Raw genomic sequence first — 14,578 nt, forward strand, 5'->3', positions numbered from 1 at the left:
ACATATTTTTGTCATCATATGCTAATGATTTATTATTCGAGAAGTACTACATATTTGAAATAGCATTACTTAACAACTTCAGTATTTCCTGTAATATACAAGTAACATTATTTACTTAAACATTATAGGGAACTTAATGCGATAATTGTCAAAAAAGTAATAACATAAAATGTTAAGCAGTGTAAAGTGAAAAATTTTATAAAGTACTCAAAAATGTTTCTGATATATATATTAAGAAAATAAAGATTAGATCTTATCCCAAATATACGTGAATTAGGAGTGGATAAATTACAATTTTGGAAGGATTTACTTAACGAAATCAAATAAAACTGAAGAAATTAGCAAAGAGAACATAAATAAAGGGTACTTTAGATACATCTATTTCAAAAAAAAAGAAAAAACTAAAACAATGTGGTAAAAATTATGATTCGTTTGTAGAAAAAAAATACCAATGGCTTCAAGAAAATCTTATGACCAATAAAAGTACCCAATTTGGTTCTGGAAAATCCCATTAACAATAGGTCGTTTTTGGAGAGCAAAGCAAAAGAGAAAAAATAAATGTACCCAGCAAGCATATCAACATTGAAAAAACATTGAAAAAATGTTGAAATTTATGGTTGAAAAGCCGTCAATTTTTGGTTAAAATGGAAACGCAAATCTACATTGAAACCAAACGTTAGATAAACGTTGAAAACAAACCACATATCAACGTTATGTTAACGTTGATTTAGCGTTGGTTCAACAAACATTTCTTACATGTACAATAATGTTATTGAGAGTAGAATATTCTACTCACAATAACAAAATTGCATAGATAAGAAATATTGTGCGGGTGATAAGAATCATTGTATGTGCTATTTTTTTAAAGTTTATCCAAGTCTTTACTAATTAAAGATGAATTGTGACCATAAACAAATCCAAACAAATTTCAATACAGTATAAAGACTGCAATAGTTGGTTTTATATATCTTATTATAGTTTCAAAAATGATCTGCCCATTCGTCATTTTGCAAATGCAGATGACTAAATTGTAAATGAAAGCAAATAAACCACAAAGATAATTTAAACATGTTTAAAACAAAAAATTATACAAAATAAAAATTATTTGGAAAACGATCTTGATAAAATCATTCTTGATCATAAATATCAAAATCTTCTGTATCACCTTCTGTAATCACACTCTCCTTTTGATTTGATGCTCGCTTTCCACCATCCAAACAATATGGTGCAAACTTCAAACAGTCTGCAATATACTGTCATACATCGTGTTTTTTTTTATCTTAAAACATCGGGTAACTGCATCTAAATGAAAACAACTTATTAGCCTTTAACAACTATAAACGGTGTTCTAAAATGGACAAAAAAAATCTAAAAAAAAACATTTTTCTGACTTGATCACCTAAGTTTTCCAAAACAATCTGTATAAGTTGTGTGAAACACGACATAAGAATACAGATAAACATGGATGAATCCGTCAGGTAGAGATCTCAAAACGTTACAGTAAGGTATTCGTGCATTTTACAAGCATTAATATTAACCATCACATTGTTTACGCGTGTAAACATTTAACGATCAATAGTGGGGAAAAAACAACTTGATATTGATCCAATTTACTTCGTTATTGTCCAAGATAGCAACTCTTTCGGATAAAGCATACATCACACAAATAAAACATATATTTATGTATATATATATATATACATATATATATATATATATATATATATATATATAGCTATTTCAAGTTGTATTATTTTCAAATACAATATCTCCTGTTCGTATGAGTGCTCAATATTTTGTATAAATAGAGCTATATATATATATATATATATATATATATATTAGGGTGTCCCGTTTTCAGGGTCACATTTTATTTTGACTGCTCCTAGCATTTTTCTGCTGCGTATATGTGAGAAAATGAGATCTGTAAAGTTTTAGAGCTCTAACTTTATTTTTGTGACTACACAAGCCACATTAAGTTTCAAAAATCTTGATTTTTGGGTGAAAAAAGCCTATTTTTTACAGTGCTTGTGTAGTCACAGTTTGAAAGGTACAGGCTAATCTTATGTTGAACCATGTTCTAAAGTCCCTAATTAGTTAGAAAAAAATTAGGAGCAGATTGAATAAAACAGTTAATTAGGTTTGAAGTGAGTTCAAAGATAAGCAGTTGACACAATTTACCCATTTTTATGCGGTTTAACGCGGTTGACAAAATCAAACAATACTGACCTAAAATCCTAAGATCAAAAATAACACCCTTCTCTGCTGTGGATTCTCTCATAATTTCAAGCTCATTTGTGAGGAAAATTGTCAGTGTTTGGTTAAAAAGGTCACTGCTATTTATGAAGAAGCTGGAATTCCAACATCCAGAGTGGACAAAGTACAGAAGAAAATGAGTGAATTACCGATTTCTCTTCAAAAAAGGCAAAACACTAAAGAAAAGAGAATAATTTTCAAAGACAATATTTTTCCTGTTCTTTTTGATGTTATACCCAGTGATGTGATACAAATATTAGAGAAAGATAACAAAAGATCTCAGGTAGACAAGGCAGAAGATATTATTTTCATAAATGATCAAAGAAGTTGCAGGAAAATGTACATTAGGAAGAAAGATAAAAGGTACATTTGTCCTGCTCAAAGATCTCAACAGGCAAAAGTATGAATGTCTGGAGCAGATCATGACCAGAGTTATCAATCTGAGCTGCAGATTTCATCTTCAAGTCAAACAGAAGTATCTTCAGAGGAAACAGACACCTCTAATTCTACAGACTTGAGTAAAGATAAGATAGATCCACAACCATCTACATCTGCTGGCATAGTAGGAGATACTGTCCTTGTTTCGAAGGTTAAACACATAAGCATCAAAGCTCAATCTAGTATTTTAAAGCAGGTGGCTGATACAAGTGGGCTTTCCAGTAAAGGTATTTCAAAATCCAATATACACAGAATTTGTAGAAAGGTCATATAGGAAACAGCGGAGGAAGCCAGGGATGCTTAAAAAGCAAAGGCTGGATCAAACATGATTCTTCATGATGATGGTAAGCTAGTCAAAGAGTATACTGATGGAAAGAAACACAAAAGAGAGCGCTTAGCATTGAGTGTAACTTGTGATGGAAAACATTTTTTGCTTGGAGTACCTCCTGTCACTGATTCTACTGGAGTTTGTCATACTGAGAAGATTATTGAGATTTTAGAAGAAAACTCACTCAAAGAAGACATTAAAGGTCTAATATTTGACACCACTGCGTCAAGTTATGGTTATACATCTATCTTGGAAGACCTGTTATGCATCTTGCTTGCAGACATCATGTCTTTGAGTGTCATATTAAGAATGTTGAAAAGCTCTTCAGGACAACCTCAGGTCCAGATAATCAACTCCTCAAGAAACTTTTGGATGAGTTTTCTCTTATTCAGATTGAACAAAATAAACTTTGTAAATTAAAATATGGAGTAAATCAACAACTTGACAATGCTGCTAGAGTATCCCTAGTAATCATTGCAAAGTTGTTGGATGAAGACAAATTACCCTGAGGTAGTTATTGGGAGCTAGCAGAAATTATTCAATTCTATTTATCCCCAGAGATTGATCAACTGACAACTCGACAACCTGCAGCAATTCATCATCAAGGTTTATGGCACAGGCTATATATTTCATGAAGCTGCAAATTCTGAGCCAAATGAAAGATATCGTTTCCACAGCTTCTACAAAAATAGAAGTTGAGGCCATCTCTGAGTTTGTAGCATTTCATTATGCAAAGTGGTTCTTAACCTCGTCTCAGACTGTAATTTCTTCAAGACATGACATAGAAGCAATCTGGGAGGTGAAGTCATACATGAAGAGCAGACCTAATGTTGCAGCCGAATTTCTTGATAGCATTGCAAACCATACATGGTATCTTCATCCAACTTTGATCCCATTTAGTTTACTGGATCCTGGAGTGTCAGATGAGGAAAAGACTGAAATTGCTGAAAGAATCCTTATGATAAATGATTCAAAGGAAAAGGATCCTCTGTCATTTATGTATAAGAAGGTTAATATATCAGGTTTCATTGAGAAAGAAGAAGAGAATCCCAGGTTGTCTGAGTTTTTTGATTGAGAATCCATTTTGATATTTAACATCTTGAAAATGGATTAAAAAAATGGATAGCCAGTAACTTGAATGGATGATAATTCCACCTAGTATGTGGAACAGATTGTCTAGCTACACAAAGTTCAAGGATTTTATCTCCAACATTCCTGTAACTAATGATGTTGCAGAGAGAAATGTTAAGCTTATAGAGGGCTTTGTTGATGGAAGCAATGATGAAGAGCTGAGGCAAGATCTTCTTCTAGCAGTGGACCAGAAAAGAAAGGCTGGAAGACCCCAAGGAGTGGTGGAAAGAAAAGAAAATGTTAATATGTTGTAGAAGTAGTGGTTAAAATATGTCATGTATAATATATAAACAAAATTAAATATATAATTGGTACTTTTTAACCGATTTAGGATTTTTGTTGGTCTAATTAGGTGTAAAAAGGGTTCGGAGATCGATTTAGACCCATTTTGTATTGATTAGATCAGTATTTTGTTTGATTTTGTCAACCGCGTCAAACCGCATAAAAATGGGTAAACTGTGTCAACTGCGTATCTTTGAACTCACTTCAAACCTAACTAACTGTTTTATTCAATCTGCTCCTAATTTTTTTCTAACTAATTAGGGACTTTAGAACATAGTTCAACATAAGATTAGCCTGTACCTTTCAAACTGTGACTACACAAGCACTGTAAAAAATAGGCTTTTTTCACCCAAAAATCAAGATTTTTGAAACTTAATGTGGCTTGTGTAGTCACAAAAATAAAGTTAGAGCTCTAAAACTTTACAGATCTCATTTTCTCACATATACGCAGCAGAAAAATGCTAGGAGCAGTCAAAATAAAATATGACCCTGAAAACGGGACACCCTAATATATATATATATATATATATATATATATATATATAAAACGAAGAAAAAACCATTATGTATGGTACTAAAAGTTTCATGCCTAGCGGCAATCATCAGCCATGAAATACAAATCAAAAATCTATAAAAACCGTTACAAATTGCAAAAATTACTGTATCGTGTGCTCTGACGTCATATTAGGAAAAAGAGGAGGAAAAGAAATAAATAAAGAAAGAAAGGAAATAAAGAAAGAAAGCAATAAAGAAGTAAAGAAATGAAAGAAAGCAATATAGAAATAAAGAAAAGAAAAGAAAGAAAGAAAAGAAAAGAAAAGAAAAGAAAAGAAAAGAAAAGAAAAGAAAAGAAAAGAAAAGAAAAGAAAAGAAAAGAAAAGAAAAGAAAAGAATAGAAAGAAAGAAAGAAAGAAAAGAAAGGAAAGAAAGAAAAGAACGAAAAGAAAGAAAAGAAAGGAAAGAAAGAAAAGAACGAAAAGAAAGAAAGAAAAGAAAGGAAAGAAAGAAAAGAACGAAAAGAAAGAAAAGAAAGGAAAGAAAGAAAAGAACGAAAAGAAAGAAAGAAAAGAAAGGAAAGAAAGAAAAGAACGAAAAGAAAGAAAAGAAAGGAAAGAAAGAAAAGAACGAAAAGAAAGAAAGAAAAGAAAGGAAAGAAAGAAAAGAACGAAAAGAAAAGAAAAGGAAAAGAAAAGAAAAGAAAAGGAAAAGAAAAGAAAAGAAAGGAAAGAAAACAAAAGAAAAGAAAAGAAAAGAAAAGAAAAGAAAAGAAAAGAAAAGAAAAGAAAAGAAAAGAAAGAAATAATATAGGCCTAGTCACCAGTATCAAATTTCGAAAGAAGAAATTTATTTCTATGCCTGCATTTTGAAACCAATTCGTTCTTCTTATTCAATAAGGTACCTTCATTAAACATAATAATCATGTACTTCTCATGCAGGCATAGCATGCAACATTTTGTGGCCGGGTTGTACAGTTTGCAATGTTTGATTATCTTCCACTTAACAATAGGTGTGTAATTTTCTTCTTTTATTTTCCATATTTCTTTCGATAGTTCTGTGTCGTTCTTATATTTTTCAATGTTAAAGGATTTTTGGTGGTTTGCGTACCTTAGTTTGAAAGGTGTTTCGCTGATGCCGTAATATATTTTTTCTTTTATTACTGGGTTGCTGGAGGAAATGGTGGCTTGGTAGACTATGTTTTTTGTGAGGCAATTTTGATGTAAAGGACACTTAGTTTTATCAATGCAATTACAGGTTTTTTCACTAATGTTGGGGTTTTTTTGCTGCTGGTTTTTTTGCAGAATGCTTTGGTTGTGGGAATTTATGATGTCTTTTATGTTTGGCATGCAGCTGTAGCTCACTTTAATGTAATTTCTATTGAAAATCTTTTGGAGTTTGTGATTTACTGGGAAATGTTTGTCGACCAGGTTTAAAAACCGCTTTCCTATATTTGTGCAAACATTTTTGCTGTAAGGAGGATTGAACCAGATAATTCTTCGCTTACGGCTTTTGTTGTTAACAGGTTGTAAATTGGGGATGGATATAAGCTTTTGGTCGTAACCTGATTTTTTTAAGGCTTCCTCGTACATATAAGAAGAATTTCTGAAGATTTGTTCGCTAGATGAATTGGCAGACAATCGTAGCTCGATGGAATGCTGGATCTGCTTTAAAATGTTAGGAGGATGGTTGGATTCAGCATGAATATAGCTTAAAACATTTTCAGGTTTACTATTAGGCCGGAAAGAGCAGTCATTGAGGTTTAAAGTGACGTCAAGATAATTGACTATTTTCAAATTACATTGGATGGAAATAAGTAAGCCATTGTCTTTGAAGATTTGAATAAATTGCTTTTTTATTCTTCCCTTTGCGTGCCGCTGGTGTTTCTAAATATAGCTAAACCATCGTCTCGATATAGTCCAAAATCAGCTTTGTTATAATGTTGCGATATTTGGAAAAGTAGGAAAATGCCAACAAGTTCACAAACCTCGGCACCGTCAAAAGCACCCATGGTAACATCAAACAAACCGCTTTTCTTTTTAACCCAAACTTGATCATTATTGAAGAGTATCGATTTTCTTGCGTGTTTGATAATCATTTTTTGATCATTATTAATTGTTATGTGCTTCTCAGCAAAGGTAATTGCGTTGTTTAAAAGATTTTCATTGATTGAAGGGTAGAAGTCATTTATGTCAAAAATAAGAAACTTATACAGGTGTTTTTCAGTGATTATCTTAAACCAATCAGTGGCATTTTGCGTACATATCCATTGATTGAAACCAAGTATACGTTTGATATCATGGTTTATTTTTGATAGTATATTTTTACTGATTCTTCCAATTTCATTTTTAGCAGGGTTTAGTAGTCTGACTGTAGGGTTGTTTATAAAGTTCTCTTTGTGGTCTTTTAGGGTTAAAAAACAGTTAGATGTTCCATTTATTTCAATTTTGTTAAAAACTTCGTGGTTGTTTAAAATTCTTTTGGTTTCTATATTTACTTGGTCTTTTATTATTGGATCGGCTTTTTTGTATGAAGACGTTATAACACTTGTGAGTAAATTATTATATTCGTCTTTAGACAACATGTACATGTTTGATATTTTGACAGCGTGGGTTAGTGTTTTATTTGATTTTCGTAAATTCATTATGTCATCATTTAGCTTTGTTTGGAAGTTGGATCTTATTTTACGGAGCTTGATGTTTTTGACTAGATCTAATAAATCGTTTTCAAAAGGTGCCATTTCTTTAACTTGTTGTGGGCACTTCTCGGTGTTAATTCCGAAAGTTTCAGACCTATTGTTTTCTTTGTTCTTTAAATTTTTGTTGTTATAAAAAATTGCTTTCCATCTCATTCTTTTTATCATCAGTTCTGTTTTCTTTAGCAATTGTAATCTGAAATTTTTTTTCAGATGGTATTGGAAAATTTTTGATTGAGTATCTAAAGTTTATTTTCTCCATTAATTTGACGACTTGAGTAGATTGCTCAACAGAAGGAGCGAATATTGCTATTTCAAGTTATATCATTTTCAAATACAATATCTCCTGTTCGTATAAGGGTGCTCAATATTTTGTATAAATAGAGCAATATATATATATATATATATATATATATATATATATATATATATATATATATTGCTCTATTTATACAAAATATTGAAATTATTTTTCAATTACAGGTGAAAATACTTTCTAGACTTGGTGGGAGCAGCGCTATATATATATATATATATATATATATATATATATATATATATATATATATATATATATATATATATATATATATATAAAAAACGAAGAAACAACAACTAAGTTTCATGCCTAGCGGCAATCATCAGCCATGAAATAAATACAAATCAAAAATCTATAAAAACCGTTACAAATTGCAAAAATTACTGTATCGTGCGCTCTGACGTCATATTAGGAAAAAGAGGAGGAAAAGAAATAAAGAAAGAAAGAAAGGAAATAAAGAAAGAAAGCAATAAAGAAGTAAAGAAATGAAAGAAAGCAATAGAGAAATAAAGAAAAGAAAAGAAAGAAAGAAAAGAAAAGAAATCCTGGGCAACATATTGATGATTTTCAGCAAAATCTTCTAAAATTATTCACTTCTTTTGCTTAAGATTTTCTTTGCAGTTTTTTTAAGTATTTACTTAAGTAAATACAGTTAAGTAAAACAAAGCTTTGTGTTTTTGTAATATATGATTTTGTGGTAAGGGTTTCAATGGTACTGCGAAAGAAGTCATTAAATTTATTTACATATATATATATATATATATATATATATATATATATATATATATATATATATATACATATATATATATATATATATATATATATGTATATATATATATATATGTATATATATATATATATATATATATATATATATATATATATATATGTATATATATATGTATATATATATATATACACACACACATACCAATAACTCCTCTGTAAATATTTAAACTTTGAAATTCTATCTTTTTTATTTGTTTTGTGTTAGATCCAGTCAAATTAAACTTTGCTTGCAGTTTATTTGCCATTAACCTGTAAAGGCAAAATAAATTTAACTTAAAAAATACAGTAAAAACTATATTTACTAAATCATGATAAAATTATGCAATAAAACAACAATGGATATCTTAATTAAGATTTGAAAAAGCACACACGAATACAACTGAGTAGTTAGTAGACAGAAATGTCTAGACATGTCTTTTTATATTTGATTTAAACAGGTGTATTGAAATATACCTGTTTAATAAATTTGTTACCCTTTTTTTTAGCGCTGCTCCCACCAAGTCTAGAAAGTTCTTTCACCTGTAATTGAAAAGTAATTTTACAGGTTATAATATATATTGAAACCTATGCATATATATGGGTGTGTGTATATAAATTCTTCTAATAACATGAAAACAAGCAAATCATTCAAACTTTATAAAAATGGCAGACCTCTAGTAAAAAAAAAGTTCAAAACATGAAAATGTTATGTATTATAATAAATGTTCGGTCAGGTCATAATGATCAACCTGCTACTGGTAACATCTAGTCCAGTACAACCATGCCACATGGTTGTACTAGATGTTACACATCCTGCTGCCATGTAGAGTTTGCTTTTATAAGTAAAGGTAGGGGAAGTTAACTCTGATATAAAATACCCCCTGCCTTAGGGTTCTTGGTTGAGGAGAAGTTAGAGATGGTATCTCAGAATAAGTACTCATATTAAACATGTTTTAATTGCACCTGGCTACTGTCTTGTAGAAGTACTTCTTTTGTAAAAACTTTACTAAGACTCTTCTTTATTTATTTGGCTGCCATAGATGTAAACTTGTGTTACATCGTTTCCTGCTTATGATGATGAGCACTGGATGAATATTAACAGTGCCATGTTGAGCATAAATGATGTCTCTGCTAGTGCTTTTTTGTGTGCAGTTTGGTGAAAGATTACATTTAAAAGATCAGGCAGGCCTTAAATGTAACCTCTCCTCTGTGAGAGCTTTTGGCTCAATGTGACTGGTGATTTTTAATCCTAACAAAAGTCAGTTGTTTACTGCTAATAACTATCACAATGTTGTAGATATCCTTTTGTTGATTTATGGAAACACTTTTACTGAGTCCTCTAACTTTCATCTTCCTGAGTTAATGAGTCGTAAATCTTATTTACAAATCATAACAAAGTATCTGCTATGGCTGACTCTTATTTGTGCTCACAATTTAGTTATGTTTAATAGATAGGATAAAATTTAGTTTTTAAAAGAGAGAATTTAAACTGTTTAAATTGTTTTAAACAGGTCTGGTTTATGCCATTTTATTGTGCAAATTAATGATGGATTTTACGTGTATATATATATATATATATATATATATATATATATATATATATATATATATATATATATATATATATATATATATAAACTTAATATTGGCATAACAACCACTGCTAAATTTTGATCCAAATTTAGCAGTGGTTGTTTTGATGAATAGATCGTGATTCATAGGTATTGTATATTTATTACTAAACTGTTGGTCATTATAAGACTGTCCAATTGTTATTTCCTTTAGTTTGTTTAAGTTGTTTCCTTGAATTGTGCCTTAACACACAATTTCAATATACAATTGTACCTTAACACATAATTGTATTAATTAAAAAGTTTACATAGTTGCAAATAGTTTTAAAGCCTGTTAGTAATAACAGCAAAAGATATAATACAGCTTTGAGCCATTTGGCTGGAATCAGTTTGCCAACAATGCATATCTGGAGAGTGGGAACTGCAGGTAAAAATAATAAAATCCATAATCAATTTAATAATAATTAAATAAAAATATTAAATTTTATTTAATAAGTTAAAATTAAGTTATACTTGCACAAGGCTGGGGCCAATATAGTCAAGGAAGCATTTTTTAATTTAATTTTTATTGTAACTCTCTCAACTCTGAAATACAATCTCCAAGGTCGTTAAATGAAGATGCAAGTTAAGCAACATATTTCTAGGTACCATTGAACTGTAAACCACTTAATAATAAGCAAGAATCTATTATACTACCTCATTAAATCTCCTGATAAATCATTTACATTTTTTTCCTTTATGTGCAATCCATCATGACTTGTAATCATGATGCTATTTAAATTTTGTACAGGTTCAACAGCACCATTCTGAAAATGATGTTATTTCAGAAAATCTTTTCCAGAAAAATGCTGAAATATTTCCTGAAAGTTCTTCTGCAACATTAGAATGTGTTTTGCCTGTTTCACCTCAAGTTTCTCTACAAACAAACTCTGTAACTAAATCAAACATTTCCCAAACAATCACATTTGAGACTCTTCATGTTGAAAGATTGCAGACAAATGTTGAAATACTTTCTGAAAGTTCTTTATCTGCAACATTGGAATTTGTTTTGCCTGTGTCACCTCAAATTTCTATACAAACAAACTCTGAGACTACATCAAAAACTTTTCCAACAATCACTTTTGAGACTCTTCCTGTTGAAAAAAGGTATACCACTAGAATTTTAGAAGACATTGATATTGTATTACGTAAACCACAGCGCTTTCCCCTAGGTCGACCAGCTGTAAAAAAACAGAGACTTTTTTACAATGTAACAAAATCTCTTGAGAAACTTGGCGTTTATGAAAAAGATTTTATTCGTTTAACTTGGTTCGCCAAAGATTCTATTGCACAAAAGTCATTAGAAAGTGGTAGTAAAATCCTATTGTACCTTATATCATTAATGATAAAAGAGCTAATTTACATGAGCTTAAACAATATTTTGATGAGTCTGCTTGGGCAGGAATTGAAGTACGATGTAAGAGCACTTCATCTGATAGTTGGCCATGTTATCACTGTCAACAAATTCAATCAGCCAGTGAATTTCAAAAGTGGGTTCAGTGTAATCACTGTTTATATTGGTATCATTACTATTATGTTGGTATTTCAAAAAAACCTAAAGTTCACTGGTTTTGTATGGATTGTAAAACCTAATTGAAAACATAATTATATATATTCATATATCTATATGTGTGTGTGTGTGTGTGTTGTGTGTTGTGTGTTGTGTGTTTGTGTGTGTGTGTGTGTGTGTGTGTTGTGTGTGTGTGTGTGTTGTGTGTGTGTGTGTGTGTGTGTGTGTGTGTGTGTGTGTGTGTGTGTGTGTGTGTGTGTGTGTGTGTGTGTGTGTGTGTGTGTGTGTGTGTGTGTGTGTGTGTGTGTATTAATAGTAAAATGATAGTTTATTATATTAGCGTGTATATAACTTAACGTTAAGTAGATACTAATTATAATTTGTCTTTTATTTAAAACTTGTTAAAATTTAACTTTAACATTTTTTAGACTATTTAGCGTTAATTGATGTATCCTGTTAATATCGGCACACCAAAAGAACAACGGTTAAACAGAATTTATATGTTTTTTTAATACAATTCATTTATGCAAGGCTATAACTTTACTAACATTTTATGTACCTCTGCAGTACTACTTACTCTCTGCAGTAGTGCTGGAAGGCATGATAACATAACTGCATGGTAAACAACTTTAAACCTTTCATTCATTATATTACAGACTGTATAAAGCTGTCTTGACTATTAGCTAAGCTCTGTGATATAAGCGCAACTTAGAGGTTCCTTCTAGAAATGTTTTATTTCTATTTTGTTATTGGAATGGTTATAATGTACGCTTTATAATGTATACTAAATATATATATAATATATTATAAGTTTTCTAAAAATTCTTTTATACTAAATTATGTATTTAAGTGTAAAGTGAATAGAATAATTCTTTAATAATCGAAATTCTCGTAATATGAGCGAACTTTATTATTAATTTAACTTTATTATTAATTTAATGATCACAATATGTGATTGTCAATCATGTTGTTAGGATATTGAAACTGCTCCAAAGGCAATAAAAATAAACTCTATTAACTATAAACTAATAAACAATGAACTATATTATCTTATTATTATTAGACTATAAACTATATTATCTTATATCTCTATCAACAAAAAGTAATAAACTATAAACTATATTATCTTATTGTGCGACTTTAAGTTAGTGCTTTATCAAGCAAGCCTTTTACCTATTAAAATTATTTCCAAGTAAAACTATAAGTAAAACTTTCCCTTTTATTAAGGAAGTTTTTTTCCTTATTTTTTCCATATTAAAAAGCCAGGGATTATCGACCGTATTTTATATATAGATACGTACATTTATGTTCATTTGCTCAACCTAAGTAGTTAAACTTCCTCCAATTTCATGAGGATCCTTCTCCGCATACACATTTTTGCACCACAAATGTGTGTCTAAAAAGTTTAGTGCATTCAAACCAAACAATATTACTACCACGTTCTTTACAATTTACTTATTTCTCCGTGAACACACTTTTGCAATATTTGCTTACCACTTAAATTGTCGAAAATACTACATACCGTCTATCCTTAGAGATGACTTAAAAAGTGTCCTAAATAAATTAAAAAGCGTGTGCAATATGGTTTACATTGTGACAAGATACTTTTATCTTTAATCTATATTCAACATTTGGCATTTTTTTGTAAACACAGCCAAAATGCTTTTTAAAAGCGGTAAGTTTTCAAAAAATATAGCCAAAATCATATGAAATTTATTGTAAACTGCCAATATTTATTATAATAAATTCTGTTACAAAGGAAAAAATCAAAAATTCGTTATTTATAAGATACGTTGAAAGTAGCCAAAATCGCTTCTTAATTTCCGTGAATTTTCACGGGAAATAGCGAAAACTCCTCATATTAAGTTCCGTGAATTTTCACGGAAAATAACATTAAGCCAGTGATATTTACCATAATTTGAAACTTGAATTACATTTGCGTCGGTAAATTTTTAATTACTATTATTGCAAAGCATCAATGTTAGAAAATAACTGAAAGTAAACGTAGAAAAGCAGTGGAAATTTTCAACGTTTGTTTTTAATATTGAATTTACGATGAAATAACGTTGAAACATAGATCGTTATTTTTCAATCATATTTCATCCAACTCGCAACGTTGAAATAACGTTACGTGCTTGCTGAGTACAAGGTGTTGAACATCATGCTCTATTTTTAGTCTCTGCTAGAATTACACTTTTTAAAAAAGTCAAATGTTTTATAGACCAAAAAAGTTAAAGACACTTTGGATAACCTTTCCCTTAAATACGAGTGTAAAACAAACTCTTGCATTAGAAGTGAATACTGACCTCAGCGATAAAGAAAATCAAATGATCAAAAACTTAGCTCTTGGATACATACTTAGCATCATTCTTATTTTACGTCAATTTTAATTATGAAAAAAAAAAAAAATTTTAATCAAACTTTAATCATAAAAAAAAAATTACTGTTTTGATAGTAAAACCTTTTTCATTCATTTACAAACTTCATTCATAAACTGAATGCAACTGCTTCTCTTGTTATGGACTCCTTCATCATACTTTTACTAAATTAACAACTTCTATCTCCATCATAGATTCGATTAAGAACTTCCGATAAAAAGAATATGTAAAATATTACAATATATATATATATATATATATATTAGACATGTCCAAAAAACAACTTTTTTTAAAAATGTCTGAGCACAGCCGCTAAATGTGTTCTTTGTAATAAATTAATACTAAATTTAAAAAATTTTTGAATA

The 14,578-nt window shown here is 29.8% G+C and overlaps 2 pseudogenes; one reads left to right on the forward strand and one right to left on the reverse strand.

The window, feature by feature from the left end:
• Positions 1-528: 528 nt before the first annotated feature.
• LOC149880491 (uncharacterized) lies at positions 529-9,656 on the reverse strand (annotated as a pseudogene).
• A 181-nt stretch (positions 9,657-9,837) lies between these two features.
• Positions 9,838-11,922, forward strand: LOC149880492 (uncharacterized; annotated as a pseudogene).
• Positions 11,923-14,578: the final 2,656 nt, after the last annotated feature.

This window comes from Hydra viridissima, unplaced genomic scaffold, assembly GCF_058129835.1.
Source record: "Hydra viridissima isolate aposymbiotic clone 2 unplaced genomic scaffold, HvirCarnegie_v1 scaffold_13, whole genome shotgun sequence".
Taxonomy (NCBI): domain Eukaryota; kingdom Metazoa; phylum Cnidaria; class Hydrozoa; order Anthoathecata; family Hydridae; genus Hydra; species Hydra viridissima.